This window comes from Channa argus, chromosome 12 (assembly GCF_033026475.1).
Source record: "Channa argus isolate prfri chromosome 12, Channa argus male v1.0, whole genome shotgun sequence".
In the NCBI taxonomy this organism is placed as follows: domain Eukaryota; kingdom Metazoa; phylum Chordata; class Actinopteri; order Anabantiformes; family Channidae; genus Channa; species Channa argus.
The window spans coordinates 9,975,894-9,992,789 of record NC_090208.1 but is presented as its reverse complement, the minus strand read 5'-3'; the positions used below and the strand labels follow the sequence as shown (position 1 = coordinate 9,992,789).

General features: G+C 46.4%; 1 protein-coding gene and 18 non-coding genes across 19 annotated transcripts in view; 1 reads left to right on the top strand and 18 right to left on the bottom strand.

Moving 5' to 3' along the window:
- LOC137136866 (GRB2-associated-binding protein 1-like) overlaps positions 1-16,896 on the top strand; it is a 240,163-nt gene that overhangs the window by 30,520 nt on the left and 192,747 nt on the right. The gene's annotated exons all lie outside the window — the stretch shown is intronic.
- On the bottom strand, positions 815-888 carry trnan-guu (transfer RNA asparagine (anticodon GUU)). Its single transcript has one exon. It is a non-coding gene; the product is annotated as a tRNA-Asn (tRNA).
- On the bottom strand, positions 3,200-3,273 carry trnan-guu (transfer RNA asparagine (anticodon GUU)). The gene has a single exon. It is a non-coding gene; the product is annotated as a tRNA-Asn (tRNA).
- On the bottom strand, positions 4,181-4,254 carry trnan-guu (transfer RNA asparagine (anticodon GUU)). The gene has a single exon. It is a non-coding gene; the product is annotated as a tRNA-Asn (tRNA).
- trnak-uuu (transfer RNA lysine (anticodon UUU)) lies at positions 6,304-6,377 on the bottom strand. Its single transcript has one exon. It is a non-coding gene; the product is annotated as a tRNA-Lys (tRNA).
- trnan-guu (transfer RNA asparagine (anticodon GUU)) lies at positions 6,696-6,769 on the bottom strand. The gene has a single exon. It is a non-coding gene; the product is annotated as a tRNA-Asn (tRNA).
- On the bottom strand, positions 7,225-7,298 carry trnan-guu (transfer RNA asparagine (anticodon GUU)). Its single transcript has one exon. It is a non-coding gene; the product is annotated as a tRNA-Asn (tRNA).
- Positions 7,942-8,015, bottom strand: trnan-guu (transfer RNA asparagine (anticodon GUU)). The gene has a single exon. It is a non-coding gene; the product is annotated as a tRNA-Asn (tRNA).
- Positions 8,296-8,369, bottom strand: trnan-guu (transfer RNA asparagine (anticodon GUU)). The gene has a single exon. It is a non-coding gene; the product is annotated as a tRNA-Asn (tRNA).
- Positions 8,825-8,898, bottom strand: trnan-guu (transfer RNA asparagine (anticodon GUU)). The gene has a single exon. It is a non-coding gene; the product is annotated as a tRNA-Asn (tRNA).
- trnan-guu (transfer RNA asparagine (anticodon GUU)) lies at positions 9,432-9,505 on the bottom strand. The gene has a single exon. It is a non-coding gene; the product is annotated as a tRNA-Asn (tRNA).
- trnan-guu (transfer RNA asparagine (anticodon GUU)) lies at positions 10,705-10,778 on the bottom strand. The gene has a single exon. It is a non-coding gene; the product is annotated as a tRNA-Asn (tRNA).
- trnan-guu (transfer RNA asparagine (anticodon GUU)) lies at positions 12,092-12,165 on the bottom strand. Its single transcript has one exon. It is a non-coding gene; the product is annotated as a tRNA-Asn (tRNA).
- On the bottom strand, positions 12,404-12,477 carry trnan-guu (transfer RNA asparagine (anticodon GUU)). The gene has a single exon. It is a non-coding gene; the product is annotated as a tRNA-Asn (tRNA).
- trnan-guu (transfer RNA asparagine (anticodon GUU)) lies at positions 13,447-13,520 on the bottom strand. The gene has a single exon. It is a non-coding gene; the product is annotated as a tRNA-Asn (tRNA).
- Positions 14,143-14,216, bottom strand: trnan-guu (transfer RNA asparagine (anticodon GUU)). The gene has a single exon. It is a non-coding gene; the product is annotated as a tRNA-Asn (tRNA).
- Positions 15,215-15,288, bottom strand: trnan-guu (transfer RNA asparagine (anticodon GUU)). Its single transcript has one exon. It is a non-coding gene; the product is annotated as a tRNA-Asn (tRNA).
- On the bottom strand, positions 15,392-15,465 carry trnan-guu (transfer RNA asparagine (anticodon GUU)). The gene has a single exon. It is a non-coding gene; the product is annotated as a tRNA-Asn (tRNA).
- trnan-guu (transfer RNA asparagine (anticodon GUU)) lies at positions 16,602-16,675 on the bottom strand. Its single transcript has one exon. It is a non-coding gene; the product is annotated as a tRNA-Asn (tRNA).

The following is a 16,896-nucleotide window of genomic DNA, read 5'->3' as shown; positions in this document are numbered from 1 at the left end:
ACGCTCTAACCGATTGCGCCACAGAGACATCTGTATTGCTAGGTTTAGGGGGCGTGGCTAAAAGTGCATGATGCCAACCCCTACAAAATAAAATAATGTCAAGCATAGCTAAGGTTACGTTTAAGCCACCATATCCCTGGGTGGGCTTTAACCACCAACCTTGCACCAAAGACACAGGGTTAGGGGGCGTGGCTACAAGTGTAGAATTCAAACCCGTAAAAAATAAAAAAATGTCAAGCATAGCTGGGGTTGCCTTGATGTCACCACGTCCCTGGGTGGGCTTGAAACACCAACCTTTCGGTTAACAGCCAACTGCACCACAGAGACAGCTGTATTGGTAGTTGTAGGGGGCGAGGCTACAAGTGTATAACTCAAACTCCCTATAAAATAAAACTACTTCTAGGGTAAGCTTGAAGCCACCACGTCCCTGGGTGGGCTTGAACCACCAACCTTTCGCTTAAAAGCCGAACCCGCTAACCGATTGCGCCACAGAGACATCTGTGTTGCTAGTTTAAGGGGGCGTGGCCAACCTTGCACCATTGAGACAGTTTTAGGGGGCATGGCTACAAGTGTATAATTCCAACCCCTACAAAATAAAACAATGTAAAGGATAGCTAGGGTTACCTTGAAAACACAACTTCCCTGGGTGGACTTGAACAACCAACCCTTCGGTTTACAGCCGAATGCGTAAACCGATTGCGCCACAGAGACATCAGTATTGCTAGATTTTGGGGGCGTGGCTAAAAGTGTTTAATTCCAACCCCTACAAAATAAAAAAATATCAAGGATAGCTAGAGTTACCTTGAAGCCAGCACGTCCCTGGGTGGGCTTGAACCACCAACCTTTCGGTTAACAGCCGAATGCGCTAACCGATTGCGCCACAGAGACATCTGTATTGCTAGTTTTAGGGGGCGTGGCTAAAAGTGTTTCATTCCAGCCCCTACAAATAAAACAATATCAAGGATAGCTAGAGTTACCTTGAAGCCAGCACGTCCCTGGGTGGGCTTGAACCACCAACCTTTCGGTTAACAAGGTTAACGCCACATAGACGTCTGTATTGCTAATTTAAGGGGGCATGGCCAACCTTGCACCATAGAGACAGTTTTAGGCGGCATGGCTACAAGTGTATAATTCCAACCCCTACAAAATAAAGCAATATCAAGGATAGCTAGAGTTACCTTGAAGCCACCACGTTCCTGGGTGGGCTTGAACCACCAACCTTTCGGTTAACAGCCTACTGCACCTCCGAGACAGCTGTATTGGTAGTTGTAGGGGGCGTGGCTACAAGTGTATAACTCAAACCCTCTACAAAATAAAACAATATCAAGGATAGCTAGAGTTACCTTGAAGCCATCACGTCCCTGGGTGGGCTTGAACCACCAATCTTTCGGTTGACAGCCGACTGCACGACAGAGACATCTGTATTGCTAGTTTTAGGGGGCGTGGCTACAAGTATATAAATCTAACCTGTTCAAAATAAAACTACTTCTAAAATAATTATGGTTATCTTGAAGACACTACGTCCCTGGGTGGGCTTGAACCAACAACCTTTCGGTTAACAGCCGAACGCTCTAACCGATTGCGCCACAGAGACATCTGTATTGCTAGGTTTAGGGGGCGTGGCTAAAAGTGTATGATTCCAACCCCTACAAAATAAAATAATGTCAAGTATAGCTAGGGTTACGTTTAAGCCACCACATCCCTGGGTGGGCTTGAACCACCAACCTTTCGGTTGACAGCCGACTGCACCACAGAGACAGCTGTATTGGTAGTTGTAGGGGGCGTGGCTACAAGTGTATAACTCAAACCCCCTATAAAAAAAAACTACTTCTAGGATAACTAGGGATACCTTGCAACCACCACGCCCCTGGGTGGGCTTGAACCACCAACCTTCTGGTTAACAGCCGAATGCGCTAACCTATTGCGCCACAGAGACATCTGTATTGCTAGTTTAAGGGGGCGTTGCCAACCTTGCACCATAGAGACAGTTTTATGCGGCATGGCTACAAGTGTATAATTCCATCCTCTACAAAATAAAACAATGTCAAGCATAGCTAGAGTTACCTTGAAGCCACCACTTCCCTGGGTGGGCTTTAACCACCAACCTTGCACCATAGAGACAGCTTTAGGGGGCGTGGCTACAAGTGTAGAATTCCAACGCCTACAAAGTAAAACAATGTCAAGCGTGGCTACAAGTGTATAAATCTAACCCGTTCAAAATAAAACTACTTCTAAAATAACTAGAGTTATCTTGAAGCCACCACGTCCCTGGGTGGGCTTGAACCACCAACCTTTCGGTTAACAGCCTACTGCACCTCCGAGACAGTTGTATTGGTAGTTGTAGGGGGCGTGGCTACAAGTGTATAAATCTAACTTGTTCAAAATAAAACTACTTCTAAAATAACTAGGGTTATCTTGAAGCCACTACGTCCCTGGGTGGGCTTGAACCACCAACCTTTCGGTTAACAGCCGACTGCACCACAGAGACAGCTGTATTGGTAGTTGTAGGGGGCGTGGCTACAAGTGTATAACTCAAACCCCCTATAAAATAAAACTACTTGTAGGATAACTAGGGTTACCTTGAAGCCACCACGTCCCTGGGTGGGCTTGAACCACCAACCTTTCGGTTAACAGACGAACGCACTAACCGATTGCGCCACAGAGACATCTGTATTGCTAGTTTTAGGGGGCGTGGCTACAAGTGTATAATTCCAACAATTACAAAATAAAACAATGTCAAGCATAGCTAGGGTTTGTATGTAAAGTGTTATATTCCAACCCCTACAAAATAAAATAATGTCAAGCATAGCTAGGGTTACGTTTAAGCCACCACATCCCTGGGCGGGCTTTAACCACCAACCTTGCACCATAGAGACAGGTTTAGGGGGCGTGGCTACAATTGTATGATTCCAACCCCTACAAAATAAAACAATGTAAAGGATAGCTAGAGTTACCTTGAAGCCACCACGTCCCTGGGTGGGCTTGAAACACCAACCTTGCGGTTAACAGCCAACTGCACCACAGAGACAGCTGTATTGGTAGTTGTAGGGGGCGTGGCTACAAGTGTATAACTTAAACTCCCTATAAAATAAAACTACGCAGATTGCTAGATTTTGGGGGCGTGGCTAAAAGTGTTTAATTCCAACCCCTACAAAATAAAAAAATATCAAGGACAGCTAGAGTTACCTTGAAGCCAGCACGTCCCTGGGTGGGCTTGAACCACCAACCTTTCGGTTAACAGCCGAACGCGCTAACCGATTGCGCCACAGAGACATCTGTATTGCTAGTTTTAGGGGGCGTGGCTAAAAGTGTTTAATTCCAACCCCTACAAAATAAAAAAATATCAAGGATAGCTAGAGTTACCTTGAAGCCAGCACGTCCCTGGGTGGGCTTGAACCACCAACCTTTCGGTTAACAAGGTTAACGCCACAGAGACGTCTGTATTGCTAATTTAAGGGGGCATGGCCAACCTTGCACCATAGAGACAGTTTTAGGCGGCATGGCTACAAGTGTATAATTCCAACCCCTACAAAATAAAGCAATATCAAGGATAGCTAGAGTTACCTTGAAGCCAGCACGTCCCTGGGTGGGCTTGAACCACCAACCTTTCGGTTGACAGCCGACTGCACCACAGAGACAGCTGTATTGGTAGTTGTAGGGGGCGTGGCTACAAGTGTGTAACTCATACCCCCTATAAAAAAAAATACTTCTAGGATAACTAGGGATACCTTGCAGCCACCACGCCCCTGGGGGGGCTTGAACCACCAACCTTTCGATTAACAGCCGAACGCGCTAACCGATTGCGCCACAGATACATCTGTTTTGATAGTTTTAGGGGGCGTGGCAATAAGTGTATAATTCCAACCCATAAAACCATGGACAACCTTGCACGATAGAGACAGTTTTAGGCGGCATGGCTACAAGTGTATAATTCCAACCCCTACAAAATAAAGCAATATCAAGGATAGCTAGAGTTACCTTGAAGCCACCACGTTCCTGGGTGGGCTTGAACCACCAACCTTTCGGCTAACAGCCAAATGCGCTAACCGATTGCGCCACAGAGACATCTGTATTGCTAGTTTTAGGGGGCGTGGCTACAAGTGTATAATAAAGTGTATAAATCTAACCTGTTCAAAATAAAACTACTTCTAAAATAACTAGGGTTACCTTGAAGCCAGCACGTCCCTGGGTGGGCTTGAACCACCAATCTTTCGGTTAACAGCCGAACGCGCTAACCGATTGCGCCACAGAGACGTCTGTATTGCTAGTTTAAGGGGGCGTGGCTACAAGTGTATAATTCCAACCCCTACAAAATAAAGCAATATCAAGAATAGCTAGAGTTATGTTGAAGCCACCACGTTCCTGGGTGGGCTTGAACCACCAACCTTTCGGCTAACAGCCAAATGCGCTAACCGATTGCGCCACAGAGACATCTGTATAGCTAGTTTTAGGGGGCGTGGCTAAAAGTGTATGATTCCGACCCCTACAAAATAAAATAATGTCAAGCATAGCTAGGGTTACGTTTAAGCCACCACATCCCTGGGTGGGCTTTAACCACCAACCTTGCACCATAGACACAGGTTTAGGGGGCGTGGCTACAAGTGTAGAATTCCAACCCCTAAAAAATAAAAAAATGTCAAGCATAGCTGGGGTTGCCTTGAAGTCACCACGTCCCTGGGTGGGCTTGAAACACCAACCTTTCGGTTAACAGCCAACTGCACCACAGAGAAAGCTGTATTGGTAGTTGTAGGGGGCGTGGCTACAAGTGTATAACTCTACTACTCTCCTTTCGGCTTTATCCCGTGAGTTCGGGGTCACCACAGCGGATCATTGTCCGCATGTTGATTTGGCACAGTTTTTACGCCGGATGCCCTTCCTGACGCAACCCTCCCCAATTTCTACCGGGCTTGGACCAGCACTGCATCGCTGGGGAGGGGGAATGGGCTGATAGGGGTTCAGGGTCTTGCCCAGGGACACTTCGACATATAGCCAGGGCCGGGGATCGTACCACTCACCCTGTGGTCCGTAAGCAACTGCCTTTACCAACTGAGCTATAGCCGCCCCACTGCTACAAGTGTATAACTCAAACTCCCTATAAAATAAAACTACTTCTAGGATAACCTTGAAGCCACCACGTCCCTGGGTGGGCTTAAACCACCAACCTTTCGGTTAACAGCTGAACGCGCTAACCTATTGCGCCACAGAGACATCTGTATTGCTAGTTTTAGGGGGCGTGGCTACAACTGTAAAATTCCAACCCCTACAAAATAAAACAATGTCAAGCATAGATAGGGTTAACTTGAGGCCACCACGTCCCTGGGTGGGCTTGACCCACCAACCTTTCGGTTAACAGCCGAACGCGCTAACCCATTGCGCCACAGAGACGTCTGTATTGCTAGTTTAAGGGGGCATGGCCAACCCCTACAAAATAAAGCAATATCAAGGATAGCTAGATTTACCTTGAAGCCACCACGTCCCTGGGTGGGCTTTAACCACCAACCTTGCACCATAGAGACAGCTTTAGGGGGCGTGGCTACAAGTGTAGAATTCCAACCCCTACAAAGTAAAACAATGTCAAGCGTGGCTACAAGTGTATAAATCTAACCCATTCAAAATAAAACTACTTCTAAAATAACTAGGGTTACCTTGAAGCCACCACGTCCCTGGGTGGGCTTGAACCACCAACCTTTCGGTTAACAGCCAAATGCGCTAACCGATAGCGCCACAGAGACATCTGTATTGCTAGTTTTAGGGGGCGTGGCAATAAGTGTATAATTCCAACCCCTACAAAATAAAACAATGTCAAGCATAGCTAGAGTTACCTTGAAGCCACCACGTCCCTGGGTGGGCTTGAACCACCAACCTTTCGGCTAACAGCCAAATGCGCTAACCGATTGCGCCACAGAGACATCTGTATTGCTAGTTTTAGGGGACGTGGCTAAAAGTGTATGATTCCAACCCCTACAAAATAAAATAATGTCAAGCATAGCTAGGGTTACGTTTAAGCCACCACATCCCTGGGTGGGCTTTAACCACCAACCTTGCACCAAAGACACAGGTTTAGGGGGCGTGGCTACAAGTGTAGAATTCCAACCCCTAAAAAATAAAAAAATGTCAAGCATAGCTGGGGTTGCCTTGATGTCACCACGTCCCTGGGTGGGCTTGAAACACCAACCTTTCGGTTAACAGCCAACTGCACGACAGAGACAGCTGTATTGGTAGTTGTAGGGGGCGAGGCTACAAGTGTATAACTCAAACTCCCTATAAAATAAAACTACTTCTAGGATAACCTTGAAGCCACCACGTCTCTGGGTGGGCTTGAACCACCAACCTTTCGGTTAAAAGCCGAACCCGCTAACCGATTGCGCCACAGAGACATCTGTGTTGCTAGTTTAAGGGGGCGTGGCCAACCTTGCACCATTGAGACAGTTTTAGGGGGCATGGCTACAAGTGTATAATTCCAACCCCTACAAAATAAAACAATGTAAAGGATAACTAGGGTTACCTTGAAAACACAACCTCCCTGGGTGGACTTGAACAACCAACCCTTCGGTTTACAGCCGAATGCGTAAACCGATTGCGCCACAGAGACATCTGTATTGCTAGATTTTGGGGGCGTGGCTAAAAGTGTTTAATTCCAACACCTACAAAATAAAAAAATATCAAGGATAGCTAGAGTTACCTTGCAGCCAGCACGTCCCTGGGTGGGCTTGAACCACCAACCTTTCGGTTAACAGCCGAACGCGCTAACCTATTGCGCCACAGAGACATCTGTATTGCTAGTTTTAGGGGGCGTGGCTACAAGTGTATAATTCCAACCCCTACAAAATAAAACAATATCAAGGATAGCTAGAGTTACCTTGAAGCCAGCACGTCCCTGGGTGGGCTTGAACCACAAACCTTTCGGTTAACAGCCGAACGCGCTAACCTATTGCGCCACAGAGACGTCTGTATTGCTAGTTTAAGGGGGCATGGCCAACCTTGCACCATAGAGACAGTTTTAGTTTTGTTCAAAATAAAACTACTTCTAAAATAACTAGGGTTATCTTGAAGCCACTACGTCCCTGGGTGGGCTTGAACCACCAACCTTTCGGTTAACAGCCTACTGCACCACAGAGACAGCTGTATTGGTAGTTGTAGGGGGCGTGGCTACAAGTGTATAACTCAAACCCCCTATAAAATAAAACTACTTGTAGGATAACTAGGGTTACCTTGAAGCCACCACGTCCCTGGGTGGGCTTGAACCACCAACCTTTCAGTTAACAGCCGAACGCGCTAACCGATTGCGCCACAGAGACATCTGTATTGCTAGTTTTAGGGGGCGTGGCTACAAGTGTATAATTCCAACAATTACAAAATAAAACAATGTCAAGCATAGCTAGGGTTTGTATGTAAAGTGTTATATTCCAACCCCTACAAAATAAAATAATGTCAAGCATAGCTAGGGTTACGTTTAAGCCACCACATCCCTGGGCGGGCTTTAACCACCAACCTTGCACCATAGAGACAGGTTTAGGGGGCGTGGCTACAATTGTATGATTCCAACCCCTACAAAATAAAACAATGTAAAGGATAGCTAGAGTTACCTTGAAGCCACCACGTCCCTGGGTGGGCTTGAAACGCCAACCTTTCGGTTAACAGCCAACTGCACCACAGAGACAGCTGTATTGGTAGTTGTAGGGGGCGTGGCTACAAGTGTATAACTCAAACTCCCTATAAAATAAAACTACTTCTAGGATAACTAGGGTTATCTTGAAGCCACCACGTCCCTGGGTGGGCTTGAACCACCAACCTTTTGGTTAACAGACGAACACACTAACCGATTGCGCCTCAGAGACATCTGTATTGATAGTTTTAGGGGGCGTGGCAACAAGTGTATAATTCCAACCCCTACAAAATAAAACAATGTCAAGCATAGCTAGGGTTACCTTGAAGCCACCACGTCCCTGGGTGGGCTTGAACCACCAACCTTTCGGTTAACAGCCAAATGCGCTAACCGATTGCGCCACAGAGACATCTGTATTGCTAGTTTTAGGGGGCATGGCTACAAGTGTATAATTCCAACCCCTACAAAATAAAACAATGTAAAGGATAACTAGGGTTACCTTGAAAACACAACCTCCCTGGGTGGACTTGAACAACCAACCCTTCGGTTTACAGCCGAATGCGTAAACCGATTGCGCCACAGAGACATCTGTATTGCTAGATTTTGGGGGCGTGGCTAAAAGTGTTTAATTCCAACCCCTACAAAATAAAAAAATATCAAGGATAGCTAGAGTTACCTTGAAGCCAGCACGTCCCTGGGTGGGCTTGAACCACCAACCTTTCGGTTAACAGCCGAACGCGCTAACCTATTGCGCCACAGAGACATCTGTATTGCTAGTTTTAGGGGGCGTGGCTACAAGTGTATAATTCCAACCCCTACAAAATAAAACAATATCAAGGATAGCTAGAGTTACCTTGAAGCCAGCACGTCCCTGGGTGGGCTTGAACCACAAACCTTTCGGTTAACAGCCGAACGCGCTAACCGATTGCGCCACAGAGACGTCTGTATTGCTAGTTTAAGGGGGCATGGCCAACCTTGCACCATAGAGACAGTTTTAGTTTTGTTCAAAATAAAACTACTTCTAAAATAACTAGGGTTATCTTGAAGCCACTACGTCCCTGGGTGGGCTTGAACCACCAACCTTTCGGTTAACAGCCGACTGCACCACAGAGACAGCTGTATTGGTAGTTGTAGGGGGCGTGGCTACAAGTGTATAACTCAAACCCCCTATAAAATAAAACTACTTGTAGGATAACTAGGGTTACCTTGAAGCCACCACGTCCCTGGGTGGGCTTGAACCACCAACCTTTCAGTTAACAGCCGAACGCGCTAACCGATTGCGCCACAGAGACATCTGTATTGCTAGTTTTAGGGGGCGTGGCTACAAGTGTATAATTCCAACAATTACAAAATAAAACAATGTCAAGCATAGCTAGGGTTTGTTTGTAAAGTGTTATATTCCAACCCCTACAAAATAAAATAATGTCAAGCATAGCTAGGGTTACGTTTAAGCCACCACATCCCTGGGCGGGCTTTAACCACCAACCTTGCACCATAGAGACAGGTTTAGGGGGCGTGGCTACAATTGTATGATTCCAACCCCTACAAAATAAAACAATGTAAAGGATAGCTAGAGTTACCTTGAAGCCACCACGTCCCTGGGTGGGCTTGAAATACCAACCTTTCGGTTAACAGCCAACTGCACCACAGAGACAGCTGTATTGGTAGTTGTAGGGGGCGTGGCTACAAGTGTATAACTTAAACTCCCTATAAAATAAAACTACGCAGATTGCTAGATTTTGGGGGCGTGGCTAAAAGTTTTTAATTCCAACCCCTACAAAATAAAAAAATATCAAGGACAGCTAGAGTTACCTTGAAGCCAGCACGTCCCTGGGTGGGCTTGAACCACCAACCTTTCGGTTAACAGCCGAACGCGCTAACCGATTGCGCCACAGAGACATCTGTATTGCTAGTTTTAGGGGGCGTGGCTAAAAGTGTTTAATTCCAACCCCTACAAAATAAAAAAATATCAAGGATAGCTAGAGTTACCTTGAAGCCAGCACGTCCCTGGGTGGGCTTGAACCACCAACCTTTCGGTTAACAAGGTTAACGCCACAGAGACGTCTGTATTGCTAATTTAAGGGGGCATGGCCAACCTTGCACCATAGAGACAGTTTTAGGCGGCATGGCTACAAGTGTATAATTCCAACCCCTACAAAATAAAGCAATATCAAGGATAGCTAGAGTTACCTTGAAGCCAGCACGTCCCTGGGTGGGCTTGAACCACCAACCTTTCGGTTGACAGCCGACTGCACCACAGAGACAGCTGGATTGGTAGTTGTAGGAGGTGTGCCTACAAGTGTATAACTCAAACCCCCTATAAAAAAAAACTACTTCTAGGATAACTAGGGATACCTTGCAACCACCACGCCCCTGGGTGGGATTGAACCACCAACCTTTCGGTTAACAGCCGAACGCGGTAACCTATTGCGCCACAGAGACATCTGTATTGCTAGTTTAAGGGGGCGTGGCCAACCTTGCACCATAGAGACAGTTTTAGGCGGCATGGCTACAAGTGTATAATTCCATCCCCTACAAAATAAAACAATGTCAAGCATAGCTAGCGTTACCTTGAAGCCACCACGTCCCTGGGTGGGCTTTAACCACCAACCTTGCACCATAGAGACAGCTTTAGGGGGCGTGGCTACAAGTGTAGAATTCCAACGCCTACAAAGTAAAACAATGTCAAGCGTGGCTACAAGTGTATAAATCTAACCCGTTCAAAATAAAACTACTTCTAAAATAACTAGAGTTATCTTGAAGCCACCACGTCCCTGGGTGGGCTTGAACCACCAACCTTTCGGTTAACAGCCTACTGCACCTCCGAGACAGTTGTATTGGTAGTTGTAGGGGGCGTGGCTACAAGTGTATAAATCTAACCTGTTCAAAATAAAACTACTTCTAAAATAACTAGGGTTATCTTGAAGCCACTACGTCCCTGGGTGGGCTTGAACCACCAACCTTTCGGTTAACAGCCGATTGCACCACAGAGACAGCTGTATTGGTAGTTGTAGGGGGCGTGGCTACAAGTGTATAACTCAAACCCCCTATAAAATAAAACTACTTGTGGAATAACTAGGGTTACCTTGAAGCCACCACGTCCCTGGGTGGGCTTGAACCACCAACCTTTCGGTTAACAGCCAAACGCGCTAACCTATTGCGCCACAGAGACATCTGTATTGCTAGTTTTAGGGGGCGTGGCTACAAGTGTATAATTCCAACAATTACAAAATAAAACAATGTCAAGCATAGATAGGGTTACCTCGAGGACACCACATCCCTGGGTGGGCTTGAACCACCAACCTTTCGGTTAACAGCCGAACACGCTAACCGATTGCACCACAGAGACATCTGTGTTGCTAGTTTTAGGGGGCGTGGCTACAAGTGTATAATTCCAACCCCTACAAAATAAAAAAATGTCAAGCATAGCTAGGGTTACCTTGAAACCACCACTTCCCTGGGAGGGCTTGAATCACCAACCTTTCGGTTAACAGCCGAACGCGCTAACCCATTGCGCCACAGAGACGTCTGTATTGCTAGTTTAAGGGGGCATGGCCAACCTTGCACCATAGAGACAGTTTTAGGCGGCATGGCTAGAAGTGTATAATTCCAACCCCTACAAAATAAAGCAATATCAAGGATAGCTAGAGTTACCTTGAAGCCACCACGTTCCTGGGTGGACTTGAACCACCAACCTTTCGGTTAACAGCCTACTGCACCTCCGAGACAGCTGTATTGGTAGTTGTAGGGGGCGTGGCTACAAGTGTATAACTCAAACCCTCTATAAAATAAAACTACTTCTAGTATAACTAGGGTTACATTGAAGCCAACACGTCCCTGGGTGGGCTTGAACCACCAACCTTTCGGTTAACAGCCGAACGCACTAACCTATTGCTCCACAGAGACATCTGTATTGCTAGTTTTAGGGGGCGTGGCTACAAGTGTATAGATCTAACCTGTTCAAAATAAAACTACTTCTAAAATAATTATGGTTATCTTGAAGACACTACGTCCCTGGGTGGGCTTGAACCACCAACCTTTCAGTTAACAGCCGAACGCTCTAACCGATTGCGCCACAGAGACATCTGTATTGCTAGGTTTAGGGGGCGTGGCTAAAACTGTATGATTCCAACCCGTACAAAATAAAATAATGTCAAGCATAGCTAGGGTTACGTTTAAGCCACCACATCCCTGGGTGGGCTTTAACCACCAACCTTGCACCATAGAGACAGGTTTAGGGGGCGTGGCTACAATTGTATAATTCCAACCCCTACAAAATAAAACAATATCAAGGATAGCTAGAGTTACCTTGAAGCCATCACGTCCCTGGGTGGGGTTGAACCACCAACCTTTCGGTTGACAGCCGACTGCACCACAGAGACAGCTGTATTGGTAGTTGTAGGGGGCGTGGCTACAAGTGTATAACTCAAACACCCTATAAAAAAAACTACTTCTAGGATAACTAGGGATACCTTGCAGCCACCACACCCCTGGGTGGGCTTGAACCACCAACCTTTCGGTTAACAGCCGAACGCGCTAACCGATTGCGCCACAGAGACATCTGTATTGCTAGTTTTAGGGGGCGTGGCTAAAAGTGTATGATTCCAACCCCTACAAAATAAAATAATGTCAAGCATAGCTAGGGTTACGTTTAAGCCACCACATCCCTGGGTGGGCTTTAACCACCAACCTTGCACCATAGACACAGGTTTAGGGGGCGTGGCTACAAGTGTATAATTCCAACCCCTACAAAATAAAACAATGTCAAGCATAGCTAGGGTTACCTTAAAGCCACCACGTCCCTGGGTGGGCTTGAACCACCAACCTTACGGTTAACAGCCGAACGCGCTAACCGATTGCGCCACAGAGACATCTGTATTGCTAGTTTTAGGGGGCGTGGCTACAAGTGTATAATTCCAACCCCTACAAAATAAAAAAATGTCAAGCATAGCTAGGGTTACCTTGAAACCACCACGTCCCTGGGAAGGCTTGAACCACCAACCTTTCGGTTAACAGCCGAACGCGCTAACCCATTGCACCACAGTGACGTCTGTATTGCTCCTTTAAGGGGGCATGGCCAACCCCTACAAAATAAAGCAATATCAAGGATAGCTAGAGTTACCTTGAATCCACCACGTCCCTGGGTGGGCTTTAACCACCAACCTTGCACCATAGAGACAGCTTTAGGGGGCGTGGCTACAAGTGTAGAATTCCAACCCCTACAAAGTAAAACAATGTCAAGCGTGGCTACAAGTGTATAAATCTAACCCGTTCAAAATAAAACTACTTCTAAAATAACTAGAGTTATCTTGAAGCCACCACATCCCTGGGTGGGCTTGAACAACCAACCTTTCGGTTAAAAGCCGAACCCGCTAACCGATTGCGCCACAGAGACATCTGCATTGCTAGATTTAGGGGGCGTGGCTACAATTGTATGATTCCAACCCCTACAAAATAAAACAATGTAAAGGATAGCTAGAGTTACCTTGAAGCCACCACGTCCCTGGGTGGGCTTGAAACGCCAACCTTTCGGTTAACAGCCAACTGCACCACAGAGACAGCTGTATTGGTAGTTGTAGGGGGCGTGGCTACAAGTGTATAACTCAAACTCCCTATAAAATAAAACTACTTCTAGGATAACTAGGGTTATCTTGAAGCCACCACGTCCCTGGGTGGGCTTGAACCACCAACCTTTCGGTTAACAGACGAACGCACTAACCGATTGCGCCTCAGAGACATCTGTATTGATAGTTTTAGGGGGCGTGGCAACAAGTGTATAATTCCAACCCCTACAAAATAAAACAATGTCAAGCATAGCTAGGGTTACCTTGAAGCCACCACGTCCCTGGGTGGGCTTGAACCACCAACCTTTCGGTTAACAGCCAAATGCGCTAACCGATTGCGCCACAGAGACATCTGTATTGCTAGTTTTAGGGGGTGTGGCTAAAAGTGTATGATTCCAACCCCTACAAAATAAAATAATGTCAAGCATAGCTAGGGTTACGTTTAAGCCACCACATCCCTGGGTGGGCTTGAAACACCAACCTTTCGGTTAACAGCCTACTGGACCTCCGAGACAGCTGTATTGGTAGTTGTAGGGGGCGTGGCTACAAGTGTATAACTCAAACCCTCTATAAAATAAAACTACTTCTAGTATAACTAGGGTTACATTGAAGCCAACACGTCCCTGGGTGGGCTTGAACCACCAACCTTTCGGTTAACAGCCGAACGCGCTAACCTATTGCTCCACAGAGACATCTGTATTGCTAGTTTTAGGGGGCGTGGCTACAAGTGTATAAATCTAACCTGTTCAAAATAAATCTACTTCTAAAATAATTATGGTTATCTTGAAGACACTACGTCCCTGGGTGGGCTTGAACCACCAACCTTTCGGTTAACAGCCGAACACGCTAACCTATTGCTACACAGAGACATCTGTATTGCTAGTTTTAGGGGGCGTGGCTACAAGTGTATAAATCTAACCTGTTCAAAATAAAACTACTTCTAAAATAATTATGGTTATCTTGAAGACACTACGTCCCTGGGTGGGCTTGAACCACCAACCTTTCGGTTAACAGCCGAACGCTCTAACCGATTGCGCCACAGAGACATCTGTAGTGTTAGGTTTAGGGGGCGTGGCTAAAAGTGTATGATTCCAACCCCTACAAAATAAAATAATGTCAAGCATAGCTAGGGTTACGTTTAAGCCACCACATCCCTGGGTGGGCTTTAACCACCAACCTTTCGGTTGACAGCCGACTGCACCACAGAGACAGCTGGATTGGTAGTTGTAGGAGGTGTGGCTACAAGTGTATAACTCAAACCCCCTATAAAAAAAAACTACTTCTAGGATAACTAGGGATACCTTGCAACCACCACGCCCCTGGGTGGGATTGAACCACCAACCTTTCGGTTAACAGCCGAACGCGGTAACCTATTGCGCCACAGAGACATCTGTATTGCTAGTTTAAGGGGGCGTGGCCAACCTTGCACCATAGAGACAGTTTTAGGCGGCATGGCTACAAGTGTATAATTCCATCCCCTACAAAATAAAACAATGTCAAGCATAGCTAGCGTTACCTTGAAGCCACCACGTCCCTGGGTGGGCTTTAACCACCAACCTTGCACCATAGAGACAGCTTTAGGGGGCGTGGCTACAAGTGTAGAATTCCAACGCCTACAAAGTAAAACAATGTCAAGCGTGGCTACAAGTGTATAAATCTAACCCGTTCAAAATAAAACTACTTCTAAAATAACTAGAGTTATCTTGAAGCCACCACGTCCCTGGGTGGGCTTGAACCACCAACCTTTCGGTTAACAGCCTACTGCACCTCCGAGACAGTTGTATTGGTAGTTGTAGGGGGCGTGGCTACAAGTGTATAAATCTAACCTGTTCAAAATAAAACTACTTCTAAAATAACTAGGGTTATCTTGAAGCCACTACGTCCCTGGGTGGGCTTGAACCACCAACCTTTCGGTTAACAGCCGATTGCACCACAGAGACAGCTGTATTGGTAGTTGTAGGGGGCGTGGCTACAAGTGTATAACTCAAACCCCCTATAAAATAAAACTACTTGTAGAATAACTAGGGTTACCTTGAAGCCACCACGTCCCTGGGTGGGCTTGAACCACCAACCTTTCGGTTAACAGCCAAACGCGCTAACCTATTGCGCCACAGAGACATCTGTATTGCTAGTTTTAGGGGGCGTGGCTACAAGTGTATAATTCCAACAATTACAAAATAAAACAATGTCAAGCATAGATAGGGTTACCTCGAGGACACCACATCCCTGGGTGGGCTTGAACCACCAACCTTTCGGTTAACAGCCGAACACGCTAACCGATTGCGCCACAGAGACATCTGTGTTGCTAGTTTTAGGGGGCGTGGCTACAAGTGTATAATTCCAACCCCTACAAAATAAAAAAATGTCAAGCATAGCTAGGGTTACCTTGAAACCACCACTTCCCTGGGAGGGCTTGAATCACCAACCTTTCGGTTAACAGCCGAACGCGCTAACCCATTGCGCCACAGAGACGTCTGTATTGCTAGTTTAAGGGGGCATGGCCAACCTTGCACCATAGAGACAGTTTTAGGCGGCATGGCTAGAAGTGTATAATTCCAACCCCTACAAAATAAAGCAATATCAAGGATAGCTAGAGTTACCTTGAAGCCACCACGTTCCTGGGTGGGCTTGAACCACCAACCTTTCGGTTAACAGCCTACTGCACCTCCGAGACAGCTGTATTGGTAGTTGTAGGGGGCGTGGCTACAAGTGTATAACTCAAACCCTCTATAAAATAAAACTACTTCTAGTATAACTAGGGTTACATTGAAGCCAACACGTCCCTGGGTGGGCTTGAACCACCAACCTTTCGGTTAACAGCCGAACGCACTAACCTATTGCTCCACAGAGACATCTGTATTGCTAGTTTTAGGGGGCGTGGCTACAAGTGTATAGATCTAACCTGTTCAAAATAAAACTACTTCTAAAATAATTATGGTTATCTTGAAGACACTACGTCCCTGGGTGGGCTTGAACCACCAACCTTTCAGTTAACAGCCGAACGCTCTAACCGATTGCGCCACAGAGACATCTGTATTGCTAGGTTTAGGGGGCGTGGCTAAAAGTGTATGATTCCAACCCGTACAAAATAAAATAATGTCAAGCATAGCTAGGGTTACGTTTAAGCCACCACATCCCTGGGTGGGCTTTAACCACCAACCTTGCACCATAGAGACAGGTTTAGGGGGCGTGGCTACAATTGTATAATTCCAACCCCTACAAAATAAAACAATATCAAGGATAGCTAGAGTTACCTTGAAGCCATCACGTCCCTGGGTGGGGTTGAACCACCAACCTTTCGGTTGACAGCCGACTGCACCACAGAGACAGCTGTATTGGTAGTTGTAGGGGGCGTGGCTACAAGTGTATAACTCAAACACCCTATAAAAAAAACTACTTCTAGGATAACTAGGGATACCTTGCAGCCACCACACCCCTGGGTGGGCTTGAACCACCAACCTTTCGGTTAACAGCCGAACGCGCTAACCGATTGCGCCACAGAGACATCTGTATTGCTAGTTTTAGGGGGCGTGGCTAAAAGTGTATGATTCCAACCCCTACAAAATAAAATAATGTCAAGCATAGCTAGGGTTACGTTTAAGCCACCACATCCCTGGGTGGGCTTTAACCACCAACCTTGCACCATAGACACAGGTTTAGGGGGCGTGGCTACAAGTGTATAATTCCAACCCCTACAAAATAAAACAATGTCAAGCATAGCTAGGG